The sequence below is a fragment of the Echinops telfairi genome, unplaced genomic scaffold (assembly GCF_000313985.2).
Source record: "Echinops telfairi isolate 266 unplaced genomic scaffold, ASM31398v2 ScPeMD7_7420;HRSCAF=8458, whole genome shotgun sequence".
NCBI lineage: Eukaryota > Metazoa > Chordata > Mammalia > Afrosoricida > Tenrecidae > Echinops > Echinops telfairi.
Genome location: NW_022111320.1, coordinates 37,704,640 through 37,723,913, shown reverse-complemented (window position 1 = coordinate 37,723,913; position 19,274 = coordinate 37,704,640). Strand labels below are relative to the sequence as shown.

The window sequence follows — 19,274 nt, the reverse complement described above, 5'->3', positions numbered from 1 at the left end:
ATCATCTATCAATCATCTATCCAGCCATCCTACCATACAAAGCTAAAAATCAAATCCATTTCTGTTGAGTCCAATCCAACTCATGGAGACTCTATGCAGGCTCTCTAAGACTTTAATTTTAATGGAGACAATTTTTCTCTCTTTGAGCAGCTGGTGGGTATGAAAAAAAAGTATATATATATATATATATATATATGGAGAACCCTGGTGGTGTAGTGGTTACGCATTGGGCTGTGATCCACATGGTCAGCAGTTCAAAACTACCGGCAACTAGGCAAGAGAAAGACTGGACTTTCTGCTCCCGTAAAGCATTACAGTCTCGAAAACCAATAGCGGGGTTGCTAAGAGTCAGCACTGAATCAATGACAATGATCACACACACACATGCATATAAAACAACATGTATGTGTATTATATATGTAAACATATGGATGTGTTGTTAAGTGCCAGCTAGTCAGTTCTGACTACTCATGGCTACACTATGTGCAAGACATCAAAGCATCACCGGGTCCTGGGCCGTCCTCACAATTGTTCTTCTTTTTGAAGTGACTGTTTCAGCCACTGTGTCAATCCGTCTTGTCAAAGGTTTTGTTCTTATTCCCTGCATCATGACTTTACCAAACACAATGCCCTTCTCTAGGGACTGGTCTCTCCAGACATGTCCAAAGTATATGTGACAAGTCTCACCATCCTTGTCTCTAAAGAGCATCTGGGGGATGCTTTTGCCAAGAAAGATTTGTTTGTTCTTCAAGCAGCCCATGATAGTTTTTATATCCATCACTATTTGAATACCAGAGTTCAAATATATCATATGTACATATATAGGTATATATATTCACAAGTGCACAAGCAGAGAAAACTTGGTAATAGTACAAGCCAGCTTCTTCCTGATCTATTGAAGATTACACCCCAAAGAGCAGTGTGCAGCAGTTGAAACCAAAAACCCCAATTCTGACTCCCAATGATATTATAGGGCAGAGTAGAACTACCCTCTGTGGATTTCCTAAGCTGCAAATCTTTACAGGAATGGAAAGGCTCATTTTTCTCCTGCAGAACAGGTTAGTGGTTTTGAACTACAGACCTTGCACTTAGCAGCCCGATGTGTAAGACACTGCTCTAAAAAAATGTAGCATTCAAGAGTCAGCAGCGAGTTCTATCTATAGTGACAGGTTGATGTCCTGTTTATTTAAAGGTATGTGACAACACCAGCACCCCTACCACTCGCTTACATGCTTCTCAAAAGATCTTAGAAATGTTACTTACAAGATTGTTATTTAAATTTAAAATTTTCCTCTTTCATTTTGTTGGGAGCCATCCCAACCATGCTGTCTAGTAAAGCTACAGCCTAGTGGAAGGAGCTTCTGCAGATCAGAGCTTCCCAGAGAGGGATTCCAACATCCCTCAAATATTTGCTGTTGTTAAATCCATTCTTGAGAATTTTGTGCATTGTCATGTTTACCGCACCTGGAGAGGATGCGAGGGCAGTCTTGTGAAGTACGCATGGAACCAGATCTAAAACTTGCTTCAATATGACGGGGCTTTCCTTAACTGAGGCATTGGAGAGGCTTAGACAGCTAGACATCTTTGGGAATTCTGAGAAAAATATGTGGGAACTTAGTGAGGAAGAAACCCAAAGTGAGGTCAGAGGAGAAAATGAAACCCACCAAAAACCCCTGGATTCCATTCAGATTAGGTAGTGGGGGACTCCTTTTGGCCTCCCGGATATAGAGGAACTTATAGACTGCCTCCCCCAACTGATGCCCCTGTACCTTGGACAGGGCCTTACATAGAAGGAGAGAGAATGGTTAACATTAGTAGGAAACACGTGAAAAGAATCAGATGGCTTGGCTCCCCATGGTGCTCAGGAGTATAAAAAATAAAAGAGACAGAGGTAGACAATGGAACAGTTACCATGGGAGAGTTTGTGAAGGAAAATATTTAACTCTGAGAAGCATTTAACTCTGCTTGTAGATATGAGGCTTTGAAGTAGCACGAGGTAGTTGCGCTGTGCTGATAGTCGAACAGAAAAGGAACATTGTGAGCAAAAAATAGGGCAGTGAATAGGATATGTGTTTAACCAAATTTTCTGAACACCTCAATCAAGAATAGTATGTGACGTAGAAGACAAACAGTACAGAAAGAAAGAACCAGGAAGAGGACAGAAAGTGATAGAAAAAATACAGACCTTATAATGGTCTTTAATCAGGTTTTGGTGGAAACAATAAGGGTAACTTTGGAGTTAATCATAAGGCATTGTTTTTATGTAGTGGTCTGCAGAACTTTTTATGGTATAAATAAAGCTGTTTGGAAGAAGTCAGCAGAGATCGCTTCCCCCAGAACATCTCTGGTGTCTGTCTCCTCTGTGTTCGCCGACTCCACACCTCCTTCAGGTATCCAGTTCAACCCTCCCTCCCGGAGCTGGACTCAGACAAGTGGCGCCCCGAACAGGGACCTGAAGGTCATCTTTTCTCATTTTCGGTGTGGAGAGGACTTCACCTAGGGTACTGCAGACCCCCTGGCGCAAGGCAACCAGGTAAGTAGAGGTGAACAGATAAAGAACATGAGAAGTATAGGCCACAGTGAGTCTAAGAAGAGACGACTGTTTGTAGAAATTCTAAAGCAAATTCTTAACGGAAAAGGGTTCCTTATATCGACTCATCAGATAACAGGGTTTTTAAATTTTGTACAGCGATGCAGTCCATGGTTTTCTGAAGAAGGTACTGTCAGTTTAGATACATGGACTCAAGTAGGGGACGAATGAATAGAATATTATAATGAAAATGGGCCTGAAGAAATCCCTGTAGAAACATTCTCCTTATGGAGCTTAGTGAGAGATTCCTTAGACCCCTTACAAGAGGTTACTCAACTTTCCACAAAACTTTCTTTGCAAGATTAAAAATGCCTCTAAAGGTGGAACAAGATTGATACTGTTGAAACTGGCTCAGGGTAAAGTGATGATAAACTTTCACCTGAAGGTGAAGCTGACTTAGAAGAAACAGCTGCCTGATATCATGACAATGATTGGGATTTACCCTTAGTTCAATCAAAAGGTCACTGTAAAAATCTCTCTTATGGCTTGATGAAAATTTTGGCAATTAAATCTAAACTTAAGAAGTCTAAAGGCCTGCCTTCACTCCTCTCCACCCCCCACACCACACCACCCCCACCCCTGCCTCCTTTGGGTTTCGGCTTTCAAAGAGCCCTACCTTGTGTCAGAAATATGTAAGTGCAGCCTTGTACTCAATTAGGGATAAGTATTTAGAAGCTTATGTTATCCATTATATGGATGATATTCTTTTAGCCTATCAAAACCGTGGTATGTTGCAAGAAACTTTACAAGATACTATAATGGCTCTAATTCAACAAGTACTAAAAATAACCCCAGAAAAAATACAAACATAACCCCCTTTTTGTTATTTGGGGAGGAAAATATTGGGAGAGAAAATAATTACTCAACCTATACAATCAAGCAGGATTCATTAAAAATTTTAAATGATTTTCAAAAATTATTAGGGGATGCTAATTGGATTTGTCCTTTTTTAAAGCTAACCACTAATGATTTGAAACCTTTATTTGCCATCTTACAGGGGACCCTAACCCTAAGTCACCTAGGGCATTGACTCAGGAAGGAAAACAGGCCATTGAAAAGGTACAAAAAGCTATAATGTATAACCAATTAACAAGATTAGACTATTTTAAAACTTGGTCTTTGATTTTGCTACCTACTGTCCATTCCCCTATGGGATGTTTGTGGCAGAATGGACCCCTGGAATGGTTATATTTAGCTTCCAATTCTCCTAGAATAGTCACTCTTTATACTTCCTTATCATAAAGGGAAGAAAAAGGAGTAGAGAGTTGTTTGGTATAGAAGCCCCCAATATTATATCACCTTACAATGCTCATCAGCTTGGAAACTTTTTGCAATCTGATCCAGATTGGCAGGTTGCCTTGCAGGATATACAGGAATCATAACATATCATTCACCTAACAACCCTTTGTTACATTTTATAAAAGAGCACCTGTAATCGTCCCTCAAAAAACCTCTAAGGAACCTTTTGACACTCCACTGGTGTCCCTTGTTTTTACTGATGGATCCTCTAATGGCACAGCTGCAGTTATAATTGATGATCATAAGACTTCATTTTCTACTAATCAGAAGTCTGCTCAAAAGGCTGAACTTATGGCAGTAATACATGTGTTTGAAACACTATCTAACACTTTGTTTAATCTTTATTCAGATTCACAGTATGTGGTTAAATTGTTTCCACAGAGACATTCCTCCCCAGAAAACCACTATATTTGATTTATTGACTCAATTACAACATTTAATAAGCAAACGTAAATTACAATTTTTATAAGGCATGTTAGATCTCACAGTAACCTTCCAGGTCCTACACATGAAGGGAATAGGCAAGCAGATGCCTTAACACGACCCGTGATTTTATCCATAGAACAGGCCTTCAAGAGCCATGCTTTGCGTCATCAAAAAGCTAATGATTTGAGATTACAGTATCACATAACCAGAGAAGCTGCACGAGAAATTGTTAAAAAGTGTTCCGTGTGCCAAACTCAGCCTCCAACCTTACCAACTGGAGTCAATCCTCGCCGATTGATGCCTAATGACATGTGGCAGATAGACATTATTCACATTCCTAGTTTTGGTAAACTTTCCTTTGTACACATATGCATAGATACTTTCTCAAACATAGTCATTGCCTCAGCCCATACCGGAGAAGCATTTAAAGTTGTAATTCAACACTTGTTTTACTCTTTTGCCATTTGGGGGCAGCCTAGAGGGATAAAAACTGATAATGGCCCTGCTTATACCTCTAGAGCTTTTAAGAACTTTAGTTCAACTTCTGGGATCAAACATATTACAGGAATTCCATACAACCCTCAAGGACAGGCCATAGTAGAAAGAGCGCATCAAACACTTAAAAACCAAATCCAGCGTTTGCAGGAAGGAGAGCTTAAATATCACTCTCCACATCATATTTTACAGCATGCTATGTTTGTTATAAATCATTTAAATTGTAATTCAGAAGGATACACACCCATGTATCTACATTTTCAGGGTCCTGACAGTAAACCTAAACCACTGGTAAACTGGAAAGATTTATTAACTGGGACCTGGAAAGGCCCAGACGACTTACTCACTGTGGGTGAGGATATGCTTGCGTCTTTCCACAGGTGCTGACTCTCCTGTGTGGATTCCAGACGATTCATTCGTCCCTGTGACTGGCCTGCCGCCTCCTCCGCCGTCCAGCAGTGTCACCCGCTACTCGGAAACCATACGGGAAACAACTGACTCCTCTCCTGATGGATTCCCACAGGCTCTGCGTCCAGCTCCTCCGACTAACACTCCAGTGCGCCAGTCATCGCCTCCCTTCACCGGTGGGGGGAGCCAGTCCCTCCTTGGTTTCTCCTTTCCAGCGTCTGTCTCTTCAGCCAGGTCCTGAAGGATCTGGGCCGGGGCCTATTTGTCACCACCTGGCTCTCTCCACCCGCACTGCCTTCCCGCAGACCTGGGGACAACTGAAGAAGCTCAGCAACAAAGCACTTGGCGTTGTTGCTTCCCAAGGAACAGCACCCACCTCTGAGGTTGTTTTTATTGCTCTGCTAGCAGTTATCACCTGCCAGGTATTATTCTCAGGATTAGTCACAGCTGAAACCTATTGGTCGTACATACCAGAACCTATGGTTTTGCATCCTAGCACCTGAGAGACACCTGAAGTGCAGGTTTTTACAAATGATTCCTTCCTCCTGGGGGGTCACTCAAGTGCCTTTATTAACCCTAAATGTTCATATAATGTTACCTACAGAGGTGATAGTTCCCTGCCACCTATTTGCAGATCCCAACTTCACACACCACTTCCAGGGCCTTGTGCGTCACTGGGGATTAGAACTCTGGTCACAGATTCCCCTGTTACTAGAGCCAAGCAGAGGCATCTTTGGATGTTAGCACTTACAATTCCCTCATTTCCAGATTTTAAATCCATTACTACTTCTACTTTACCTCCTGATCAAATTCCTGTGGGTGACCCTTATCCAGAAGCCGATGATAGTTGGTTTGCTACCAATAGGAAAATAGGATTTCCAACATGGCATGATTGTGCCATTGTGGGAGCCACACCAGACAGAAAAGGAGTAAAGCAGCCTTTAAATGGTACAGATTTGTATGTATATGATTATTTCATTTTATCTCCCACTGATGCGTACCACAATTTAGACAAACTGAGTACAAGATTTAATTGGTCTGATGCTGATTTGCCAACTCCTGAACCTTTGGCCAGATGGTTTACCCCAGGCTGGGTTTCTCCTATTTTGACCTTTTTCGACTCCAATGGTCCAGTAGTTCAAACATCTTTATGGAGGCTCTTTACGGCTACCCAACCTGCAAAAGGCAAATCCTAAATGATCAGGAAGCATCAAAGGGAGTTGGAAGGAGTAAACAGAGTCACTATACCAAAAATAATTGGTTAGTGCTAATCACTTAAGGATGTAGTATATGGTAAAGAATCAATGATATTGGTAGAAAAAATACAAGCTACCATGAAGACACTGGTGAAAAATGAGGCTCTGGGAAGTGCTGCAATAACCAGGGAGCAGCTCAACAAATAGATACAACACAGGGAGTGGCCATTTGTCTATGGCAAGAAATTTGGAAGACAGCTATCTGGTCACCAGAAAGGGAGAGATTGATATCTGTGCTTATTCTTTAAAGATAAAAGGTGATCAAATGGAATGAATGAATGATCAAGCAATATGATTAATTTAACATATATATAAAGCTTGGCTGAAGATAATTTTTTTAAATAGTTGCAGTAGTATATTGATATGAAGCTTCCAGGAATTGAAGCGAAGATTGGAAGAGCATGGGACGCAAGGGTTATCATCATTGTTGTCAGGTGGATCTTGGCTAAAATAGAGAGCTCAAGAAAGTTATTTACTGTGTTCTGTGGACAACACCCAGTGCTCAACTGTGTAGATCATTACAAATTACGGATGGCATTAGGAAGGATGGCCATTCCAGAACACTTAATTATGCCCTTCAGGACCCTACATGGGGCAGTCATTTGAGCAGAACAAAGGGATACCACATGGTTAAAAACTGGAAAAGATAAATGACAGGTTTGTATCTTTTCACCATACTTATTTCATCTGTATGCTGAGCAAATGACCTGAGAGGGTGGATTATATTAAGAAGAGCGTGACATCCAGTTTGGAGGAAGACTTATTAACAACCTGCAATATCCATGAAACACCACCGTGCCTGCTGAAAGTGAAGAGGGCTTGCAGCACGTACTGATGAATATCAAACATTGCAGCCTTCAGGATGCAGGACCTTTCAACATACAGAAAGCAAAAATCCTCACAACTGGACCAATGAACAACACCATGCAGTTGTCAAGAATGTCAACTTACTTGTTTCCATGTTTCCACTATGAATGTCCAGGGAAACAGCACTCAAGAAATCAAACAACATATTGCTCTGGGTAAATCTGTTGCAAAAGAATGTCTTAAAACCTTCAAAAACAAAGCTGCTGCTTACATGATTAGCTGCATCTGAGTCAATTCATCATATTCTCATAATAATTTATATGCATGTGAAAGCTAAACAGTAGCAGAGAACATGAAGAAGAATCGATACATTTCAATTAAGGTGCTGATGAAGAATATCGAATATGCCATAGATGGCTAGAAGACCAAATTAATCTGTCTTGCAAAAGAGTCAACCAGAATGCTTCTTGGAAGTGAGAATACTGAGCCTTCATCTCAATTGCATCGTATACTGTATCAGGAGGGATTAATCCTTAGAGAAGTGTGTTAGTCTGGGTAGACTGCAGAAACAAAGTTCATAGACACTCATCTGTGTATAAGAAAGAGCTTTATATACAAGAGCAACTGAATATTGAGAAAACATCCCAGCCCAGTCCAGATCAAGTCAAAGTCCAATATTAGCCCATAAGTCTGAACCCAATCTATAAATTCTTCTTCAGACTCCTGAAACACATGCAATGACGCATAATACAGGAAGATCACAGGTCAGTGGGTGGAAAGTCTTCTGGATCCAATGGAGATATAAGCATCTCAGCACTGGCAGGGGTCTCCACGTGGCTCCTCTCACTCCAGAGCTCTGGCTGCATCAGTGCATCTCTATCTGGCTCAGGGATGTCTCACAGGGAGTGAACATGTGTCCCACTTCCAGCGAGCTATTTATCTTCTTAGCACCTCCAAATGAGGTCATCAAGCTGCGACAAGATTCACAGGCTAAACTCCACCCCTTCATTCTTAAGTCTCAATTCACAACAGATTATATAACTACCACAGAAGGAAATCCTACTTGGTAAAGAATCAACAAAAAATACTAAAACCCTTCCTCATTTGGGTTACTAACCACAAGATTAGCAGTTGAAATCACCAGCTGCTCCCTGGGGGAAAGACTGGCCTTTCTACTGTTATAAACAGTGACAGGCTCCAAAATTCACAGGGCAGGTCTACCCTGTTGTGTAGGGTTGCTGTGAATTGGCATGAACTGTGAGGATTTTTTATGAAATGAATTGTCTCCAGGGTCTCAATAACAAGCTCAAACATAGCAATAATTATAGGGATGGCACCAAACTGAGCACAGGATGTTCTGCTATAAATAGGTTCACTATAATTTGGGATAAATTCAATAGCCCATAAGAACAACACAGCAACACACACTATGCTAAAACCAATCCAACACTTAAATAGTGTGTGAGAATGTCCATTGAACCACTCTTTAAATTGATGATATGACTTAGAAAAATTATTTTATCTACATGACCTAAAATAAACGTCACTCACATTAATCCACACTCATTATTTTAACTTTTGTTGAATATTGAACGTTTTTAATGCCTAATATATCCTAGGGATAGGTTAAAGAACACTGCAGGAAGCACAAAGAGCGCTACATGGGACATACTGGATGAGTTATATGATGAGTTATTAAACCCATGTGCTGGAGCAGAATAAATACTGAAGAGCAAATGGAGCTGAAATCAAAAGTGTAGGTTAGAGATGTAAGTCCTGTACATCCTTGTTGTCTGTTTTAAGGACTTTAACTTCTTTGACTCCTAGGGATGCCTTACCATGATCTTAATAGGTTTACTATGGCTTACCTGTGGAGAATCGAAAGAAGAAGGCAAGGGAAAATACCAGATGACCATTTAGAAACCCCTTTAAGCAATCCAGAAAAGATATTGTGGCTTGACTGTGAATGTGGTTAAAAAAGCAGCCAGACTCTATATATGTACTAATACAGAAAATAAAGGAATGATGGCTGTACAGCTAAGCAAATGAAAAGATAATTTTACCACAAGCTTATAGGAGACAATGAAAGAAAATTTTTGGATTAAAATAAGGGGGTGTCAACATGAGGCATATTTAGTTTTAGATTCTTGCTAGTACTCTAAATGGAAATGGACCATAAGTGAGGTGTTTGTGTGTGGGTGAGTTACAGGGGAGAAGTATGCGTTTTAAGTATTTAACCTTGGAAGTCATCATTTTATAGTTGACAAGGCCATGAGACTAAAAGATAGAATCAAGGGCGTACAGCTAGAGAAGAGATGAAAGGGTCAACACTGAGTCTTAGGCTGGAAGAAGAGCAAGAGGCCAGGTATATGGGTGTTTGGTGATGGTATATTTGCTAAAAAGAAGAACTGTTGACAGGTGAATGGCATTTGATTGAAAGGTGTATACTTCCAGCCTGGGTTTCCATTAGAGTCCATTATATATGAGTATATTAGACCACTCTACAATAGACAATGCCAAACAAGGAGTCCCAGTAAAATAGTGGGTTAAGCATTAGGATGCTAAACAAAAAGTCAGCAATTTGAACCCACTAGGTTGTCTGAGGGAAAATGATTATGCTTTCTGTTCCTTTAAAGATTTCTTGCATAGGAAACCCAAAGGGAAGTTCTCCAATAAATAAAGAATTATTGAGTCAAAGTGGACTCTATGACAGTGTTTCTTTTTATTTTGTTTTCATTTTATGTCAAAGATTTTAAAACTGGCCAGTTCCATGAAATAATAAGTCATTTGCCTACATGAGAACAAATAGCTAGCATATTTTCCCCTCTGTTTTGAGCAGAAATATTTAAATTGTGTAGGCACTGCTATAAACTCATAAATCATTTTTACTCCCAGTCTCACTTGATGCTTCTATAAAAATTAAATGTCTGGAGTCTATATGATCTTGTCTGTAAAATTAATTGCCTACAAAGAAGAAAGAAAAAAGTGCTAATATTGTGATAAGAATCAAAACCTATAAAAATAAAGCCCTATAAAAAATAAATACAATCTTATAAAATATTCCCAATTTCTATCTAACTGGATTATGTCTACTGTGAAAGCATCCAATGAATGAATCCCTTATATTTCTGGCACTTATCTATTTTGGTAGGCAATTAGTAGGGTATGTTTTATAATAGTAAGTGGCATTAAAAGCCTCTCTATGCCTTATCTCAGAGCTGGATATTGCTTAGGAATATGTCTTCATTTAAAAAGATGAGTGGGTACCAAGGAGCCAGGTACTGAAGGTCACTAACAAAATTACAGAAATCTCTATCTGACTGGTGCTTACCTTCTAATAGTTTCCATATTTCACCATATCTGGTTGGATTCATAAACTCTTTCTAATCTTTCTCTCATGTAGAGAAAAATAAAACCTAAGCATTCTTTGTCTTATTCACTCAAGGGCTAGATCTTTATTTCTAGTGGGGGAACCACTAGAAAGTTTATAAGGCCAAGGTCCTATCTACCATGCCCATGTCATATCCAGGGTTTCAATGAGTGCTAATTATAGGGAGCATGTGATACGTTTTTGCTCAGTCATGTTTCTCAGGGGTTTTCACCCTAGAGGTGTTCCATCTTGGTCTTAGCAAACATAAAATTATAGTCTACCAGGAATGCCTTTTTCTAGCCTTTTTTATTTGTCTAGTCATTTTATTCACTAAACAAAATGCTCAAAACAAAAACAAAAACACCTGCTCAGATCATCTATGTGCTAGGGATTCTTCTCCAGACCAATCTGGCTCATGTGTTCCCATATAAGCAACCAATGAATTGTATACTTAATAGCCCTACATGGAGAGTACTATAGACTTCCAGAAAAATAAACAAACAGAAATTCAGCCAGAATGTGCCTTAGAATTGAAGATGCTTTGACTCTATGTCATGTACTTTGGACATGTTATCAGAAAAGACCAGTCCCTGGAGAAGGAAACCATGGCTTGGTAAGTATGAAAAGGAAAGTGAAAAGGAAAGAAACTCAGTGAGCTAATCTGACACAATACCTACAATAACAGGCTGCAACCTGACAGTGGTGAGGATGCTGAAGACCAGGCCATGTATTGTTCTGTTGGATGGGGGTCTCTAGGAGTTGAAACGGACTGGACAAAAACTGATAGCAACTGCCCTAGTAATGTGTCTGATATAGTACAGAGTCAGTGAAAATGAAACACGAAATAAAATAGAGTGACATATGTGGTAGTGACATCATTTCATGTCACCTTGTTAAATAGGTTACAGGGGTGGAGTCCAGCCTGTCAATCAGGTCATAGCCAATCATGCCTCTGTGTGGGCATGGCCTTCTCCTGAGATTCTGGAAACTCCTGTCTTCCTCCCTGGAGATGGGGCACACACTATCTGCTTGGTCTTCCTGCTGACAAGCCACAGGGAGCTATGTTGATGGAGCCACAGCCCTGAAGCTGGAGGAGCCACATGGAGATCCACACCAGCACGGAGATGCTTCCACCGCCACTGGATCCACAAAACTTTCCACCCACTGGCCTGTAATCTTCCTGCATTTAACATCATTGCAAGTGTTTTGTGAGTCTGAAGAGGGATTTGTAGACTGGTACCAGATACATGGGTTAATATCGGACTTATGGACTTGAACTAGACTGGGCTTGATGTTTTCTTAATAGACAATTAGTCTTTGATATAAAGTTCTCTCTTACACACATATGAGTGTCTATGAACCAGCATAACATAATAGCAGCAATAATGAATTCAAACATACCAAATATACCATAGCACTCTGGTATATTTAGGGTTTGCCGTGAGTTAGCAATGACTTAATGTCAATGATCAACAATGATAATAACTTATTTTTCAGATAGCATTTCAATAATCTGTTCATTTTCAAATAGACTATAGGATCTTTACTCAATAAGCCATTGCCATCCAGCTGACATATATTTACATTATAGGGTTTCTGAGAGTGTAAATCCTTATGGGAACAGACAGTCTCACCACCAGACCTCATTAAGGGTCCTTTGGAGTGACAGACCATGTCAGAGAACTGTTAACTCTTCGATATTTTGATACATTCAGAATGTAGAAGAACTTACCCTACAAGCGTGGTTATTGACTATACCACATCCTTGATATCAGCTGTTGTCAATGATTGTCAATAGACAGCTAGCAAGAGACAGGTCCAAATTTCATAGACAATGAGGAAAAACCCAGAACGAGGGTAGAAAGAGATTTCAAATCTTTGAGCAAAGACCAGACAGTGATCAAAGACCAGCATCTATCAGGAAAACTTCAAATAACCAATGTTACTGCCATCCAGTAAATTAAAAAACAAACAAACATATGGGGATAGAAAATCATTTTTCTACCTCAGATCAGCTGTGAGGGTTGAATTACCACTTTGTGGTTAGCAGTCTAATGCTTATTAGTGCCACCAGGGGTCTTCATCAGCCATAATGCAAATCAGCAATTATTTGGGTGGGTGAAGGTCAAAAAGCCAATGTTGAACTCAAGTAACTGTTAAAGAAGAGACTATGGGCAGAGAGTGGTTCAGCAGAAGCTAATGAAATACTTATTAAGTCTCCTAAGCAAAACAAAACAACCAGACACAGGTATGTAAGAGTGTGGGAAATGACAACAATCTTATTGGCTTTAGAAAATATGAGAAAGTTTCAGAGAATGGGTGAAACCTTAGCTCAATGTCTAATATTGTTTGGTATAATGAAGAGAGCTTGGGTAATAAATGTTTCTGGGATACCAGAACAAATTGCAGTATGGCACCGATGAAACATACAACTTTCCTCTAGTTCTTTAATGCTTCCTCTTCTCCCCCCACTCTCCTATCGTGACCTCAATTCCACCTTATAAATCCGGCTAGACCGGAGCATGTACACTGGTACAGATAAAAGCTTGCAACATAGGGAATCCAGGACAGATAAACCCCTCAGGACCAATATTGAGAATAGAGATACCAGGAGGGGAAGGGGAAGGTGGGGGCAGAAAGAGGGGACAGATCACAATGATCTATGTATAACCCATTCCCAGGGGGATGGACAACAGAAAAGTGGGTGAAGGAAGACTGTGGTCGGTGTAAGATATGAAAAACATGATAAATTATCAAGAGTTCATGAGGAAGGGAGGGGAGGGGGGTATGAGGAGCTGATATCAAGGGCTCATGTAGAAAGAAAATGTTTTGAAAATGATGGCAACATAGGTACAAATGTGCTCTACACAATGGATGCATGTATGTATAGATTGTGATAAGAGGTGTAAGAGGCCCCCTAATAAAATGCTTCATAGAAATAAAGAAAGAAAGAGCAAGGTTGATAAAAGACTTTCATGCAAAGTAAGATTGGAAAGGACAAGAGGCCAAGAGACAAACTAAGACCACACAGCACACGGGGCCACACCGAGGAGGTCTCCTAGCCCACTTTAAAAGACGGGCACTTTATATAGCAGGGAACGTAGGCAGTGTTTGCTGAATGGATACATCCATGCACTTCAAAGTATTTCCTGGGACAGAAATATAATAATATGCTTTGAAGACATTTGGTGACACAGTAACACGAGTTAATACATCTTGTGTAGCAGGTTGAAAGATGGTATACACTCCAGAGGCTTCCAATTTTTCTTAAAATAAAATTCATTTATGGTTCCTGGGCAGCTATTTGAGAATCAGCTCCCCTGCATTTAAGCCCCACAACAAATGTGCTTGCAAACAAAATGGAAAAAGAAAACAGCATTATATTGAATTCCTTCTTTTGCCTTTAAAAAAAGATTCTTCGAGATAAATTGAGTACCGCTGTGGTAAATTTGGATGCTTCAGGTCATAGACATCCCATTTTTATGTGTACTGTGATGATAACTGTAGAGAGAGCACAGGGAGACCGTTCAACTCTGCCCTGATGCTGCAAGAATTCACAAAGTAATTGAAAGTGTTTCCAAGTGTGCGTAATTCTGTGCCTCCAGTCAAATACCGTAGATGGAAATTCGTTTGACTTCCTCTGTCAAAATGTCTAACATACATAAAGGAACTGTGTAAATAGTGAACAAAATAGTACAGTTTTGGCATGCTTTTAATTATATCTCAATTTCATCTTGGCTTTGCCCAAGCATAGTAATAATCCTAAAAGCTCATCTCTGAGCCTTTCAGTGGATAAAATGACCGAGTGTGATTTTTACCCTTGACTCAAAAGTGTCAGTTCTGGAAATCTACAGTATTTGTCACCATGAATACCATTTAACTGCAGCGGTCCCCACAGGAACTCCGCACAGCCACACGTGACTGTGAGTGGAGGAACTTAATGAATCTGGCTGCCACTTTCATGAGGCTTTTCATTAGTTTTGCTGCTATCTGATAACTGGCCTGCTCTGTATTGGATATGGCTACTTGCAGCCTCCTGTAAGCGTTTCCAAGAGGTAAACCAAGCCTCACCTTTGTCGCAGAGAGCTTTCATGCAGACCGACGTTACCCTTCCCCGTCTAACACAGTGGTGACCCTCACAATTCATATTTAAGATGCTAAAATCACGGAAAATCAAAAACTAATCTAATCTGCTTCCAATTGAGAAAATGCTTTAAAATCTTTATACAGATTATGTATTTGAACTAAAAGATTGCATTTTTCTTTATTTTCATTTCACCAATAAAAGGTCATATTTTTCTTATCTCCCTCTACTAATTATCAAGAACAATGCTGCCTGATTACAGAGAGAATATAATTTATCAGAAATTGGGACTTATCCACTGGTTACTTACAAATTGATTTGGTGAAACTTGGATTTAAGTAATATGAAAAATTAAGTGATAAATCAGTGTCAGTTTCCATCCTCTTTGGGAATTGTATTTTTAAAATTTGGATATATATGTATATATAAATTACATATTTACATATTAAGTTTCATTATTCAATGATAATTATAGTTTAATTTTATATAATTTTTAAAAACTCAGAATGTCTTTATAAATACGATTACATTTTGACTTAGTCCAGTCAAACATATGTAATGATAGGAATTTGGGCACAGTTTATTTGGGTACCTCTCACTTCCACAGCATGTGAGTGAGCCACTTGGGAAACAGATTGTGTTAGTCTGGGTACATTAGAGAAACAAAGCCATAGAAACTCATGTGTATAAGAGAGAGTTTTATATAAAGGGTAAGTGTACATCAAAAAAACATCCAAACCCAGTACTGCCCAAGCCCACAAATCCAACATTAGCCCATAAGTTCGACACCAATTCACAAGGTCCCCCTCCATCTCACAAAACACGCAATGATGCTGACTGCAGGAGGAAAGCCAAATCAGTGAATATGTAAGCATCTCAGCACTGGCAGGGGTCTCCACACGCCTGCTCCCACCCAGGGCTGCATCAGGGTAGATCCATGTGGCTTCTCCTCAGGAATGTCAGGCAGGAAGGAAGCCTTGCCAGCTGAAGCAGGGAACTGGCTAAGGCAGCTGCACCCTGGTCCGACCATCAGAAAGAAAGAGACCCTGAGAACTAGAAAGGTGAGGCTCACCGAGCCATTTATCTCTCTGCCCTTCAATTAACCCCACGTGTGTTTATCGGCCAGGTTGGCACAATAAACTAACTAACTCATAGATTCTCTATCTCCAGGCAAGCCTTCTGACCACAATTTTAAATGCGACCTCACGAGAGATTCAAGTCAGAGGTTCCCAACTAAACTGTTCCAAAATTCCAGGGAGGGGGTGGTGGGGAATATCTGAGATAATAAGTATTTATTGTTTAAGTCTCTGAGTCTTGGAGTAATGTCTTCTACATCTATAGATGATCATGACACCATGAAACTTCATGTCAAATTGTAAATGACGCTGCAGCAGGGTATCAATGAACATGATGACGATTTGAAGTAAAGATTTGCTGAGTTAGGAACAATCTTTAGGGACTGTCTCAAGGCCCTTCAAACCATGTAGCTCCCTGTGCTGGGAACCTCTTAGATCCAGGGGAAAGCTGACTTCAAGATCTCCGGAGAAAGCGGGTCCAACAAACAGTGAAAGGAGAAAAGGACTTGCCTCATTCCCAAGTGACCAAAAGCCTCCCCCCTAGGGCTTGCAACTAAAATTCATATCTCTGTCGTCGTAAACGGTGAGAAAATGAAGTTTTGTTTGTTAGGCCCATGCCTTTGTCTGTCTCAGCAGCATTAGCTATCAGAGACAAAGGTGCTATCTATGATTACAGAGCGTGATAGAGACAGATGACTGAAGAGTATGCGTCAACTACTAAGAGGACGTCTACTTTTTAACTCCAGCTAAGAGTATGCCATAGGAAATGTAAATTTCTGTTTTAGCTACACAGAGCTAATTTGGTCAAGATTTTACCCCTTCCTTTCGGCTTCATCCAATGACTGATCAATGAGTAAATAAGCAAGTCTCATCATCTTAGACCAAGTCGGGACAACTTGTACCACATAGGTCATTTCTAGTTCGAGAACTTACCATTGAGGTCATCCAAAGCTGTCTGTAGGCCTGTATTTCAACTCAGCTTCTTTCTCTTCCCAGCCCCATCTACTTCCACAGCACTGGCTCCAGATGACTCCCTAAAAGACATCCTTCATGCTAACCCCGTCTCAGTCTGGTTCCCAGAGAACACAACCCTCAATCCCAGTACACTGCATGCTCGGTGAATTCTCGGTGGTACCAATTTATGTCCTTCAGACAATAGGGTGTTTTTTTTTTTTTACAAAAAATTAATGCATGGCTATTCCCCAGAAAGACCTTAAAACCACTGGATAATTTCAGAAGAAAGATACTTAACTTTGGAATTAATGTGAACAGAGAAAAATCTAGAATTAAAATAGACAACCTGGACTGTGTGCTCTGTCTGAGTCGCGGGGATGGCTTGCAGCTGTCAGGCCTGCCAGGAGATATTCAATCATGAAGCTGCTCTCCTTCTCTTCAACAACGGTAATCACTCAGCATTTTATCTTCTCTAGAAAGTGCCATTACTTTGAAAAGACAATAAAAGTCTCACAAGGGTTTCTGTGTGGTAGAAAGATTTTTCTTCACTTTCAAAAGGAAAGCTAAAGGAGTGAAAAGGCATAATTAATTTCCTTGTGAAAAAATACATTCGTTTTGAGAAATGCTGCAGTTTTGCAGAATAAAGTATATTGAGAAATTCTTTCAAATTGAGTAATTTATTATATTCTTAGCACCTATAATATATAAACATCAAATAGCCAGACCATCATTTTTTTTGAAGGAAAAAAAAATCTTCTGGGACACATATATGTTATGCCAAGAAATGTAGGAGTATCTCCCTCTAAAGAAAATATGGAGAAAAAAAAACAAAGGTTATTTTGCTCTTCTTAGACTCTAGGATTTACCAGGTTTTGTTAAAACCAAATGGTTTTCCACATATTGTTCAAGTCCAATGGACAATATGGAACTCATTTATTTTTTTATTCATTCACCACTTACAAATGATTTATTCAGCAATCTTTGTCAAGCAATGTGTTCGAGGTCAGGAATATAGGAGTCCTGGAGTCAGGTATTGTTTTTTACCTCAGTGAGCTTACGATTTTCTAGAGCTTTGGCTAGTGCCATGATAGCTGGGTGAATAGCTGAAGTAGTCTATTGGAATGGGAAAACTCAGGTGAGGAAGGTAAACAATCAGGATGGTAAGAGAGAGTAGGAAATGAAGCTTTGGAATGTCACACCTAAGCAGAAGATGGAGGATAATTTGGAACCAGAGCATGATAAAATATTACAGGTATACATAATGGTACAGATAGAGGCGCAGATGTACAAGGACCAGGATGACAGGACTCAGAGATGTTCCAAAAAGACATTCAGGAGAAAGTGGCATCTAATGAAGGACAGATGTCTTAGAGACTTTCATAAATCTGTAATAAAAATATGAAGACCCACTGAGAGTTAAATCAAGAAAACGATGGGCAACATGGTTATATATGCACACAGTGCTAAAACAGTTAATTACTTAATGAATATTCTGTGGCAAATAAAGCTCCCATATAACCATGACATTTTCAGAAATGCATGCCTAATAATACCATAAATGTCCAGTACAAATCATAGTTGTCCTTGCTCTGGGTTTTCTGTCTACATGTATTCCAGTGAAACACAGCAAGAAAGAAAAAAGGAGATGTCTTGCATGGTTGATCTTGTTGGCTTGGAAATCGCCAATTTGACCACTCTAGGGTGAATCAGCTTGACTAGCTGTCCCGGGAATAGAGTTTGATTACAAGAATGAAAGCAGAATGCTTGATTATTTGACAGTGAACAAGTTGGGCCTGAAAAATCACAGAGTCAGGGAGCTGTATGGACTAAAATCTGTGTCCATACAGTACAAGCACTAAAATACTAAAATACATAGATGCAGGACTTGGGAAAGAGTTTTGAGGCAAACACTAGATGATTTTATGTTTACAGTTATGTTCCATATGCAAGGGCTCCCCCTCCATGGATTGTACCCACTGTGGCTCCATGGAAGGATACAAAATCAACACACAGAAGTCTATTGGACTGCTCTACACATCAGACAAGATCACAGAAGAGACAATTAAAAAGGTAGTACCTTTTACAATAGCCAAGCACAAATTGAAATACCTAGGGATACACCTGACTAAAAAAATGAAAGTTTTGTATGAGGAAAATTATAAAACACTACTACAAGAAATTAAGAGTGACCTCAACAAATAGAAGAATATCCCATGCTTGTGGATTGCCAGACTCAATATAGTAAAGATGTCATTTCTGCCCAAGGCACTATATAAGTTCAATGCTATCCTGATATGAATACCACCATCCTTCTTCAAAGAATTGGAAAAACTGATTACCAACTTCATATGGAGGGGGGGTAAGAAGCCCAGAATTGGCAGAGAACTCCTCAAGAAGAAGGACAAAGTGCGAGGGCATGCTCTACCTGACTTTAGCGCGTACTATACAGCCACAGTAGTCAAAGCAGTGTGGTATTGGTATATCGATAGATATTCAGACCAATGGAAAA

At 39.8% G+C, this 19,274-nt stretch overlaps 1 protein-coding gene across 1 annotated transcript in view; it reads right to left on the bottom strand.

The window, feature by feature from the left end:
- The window catches only part of ZNF385D (zinc finger protein 385D), an 849,687-nt gene that overhangs the window by 377,233 nt on the left and 453,180 nt on the right, over positions 1 to 19,274 (bottom strand). The window lies entirely within an intron of this gene.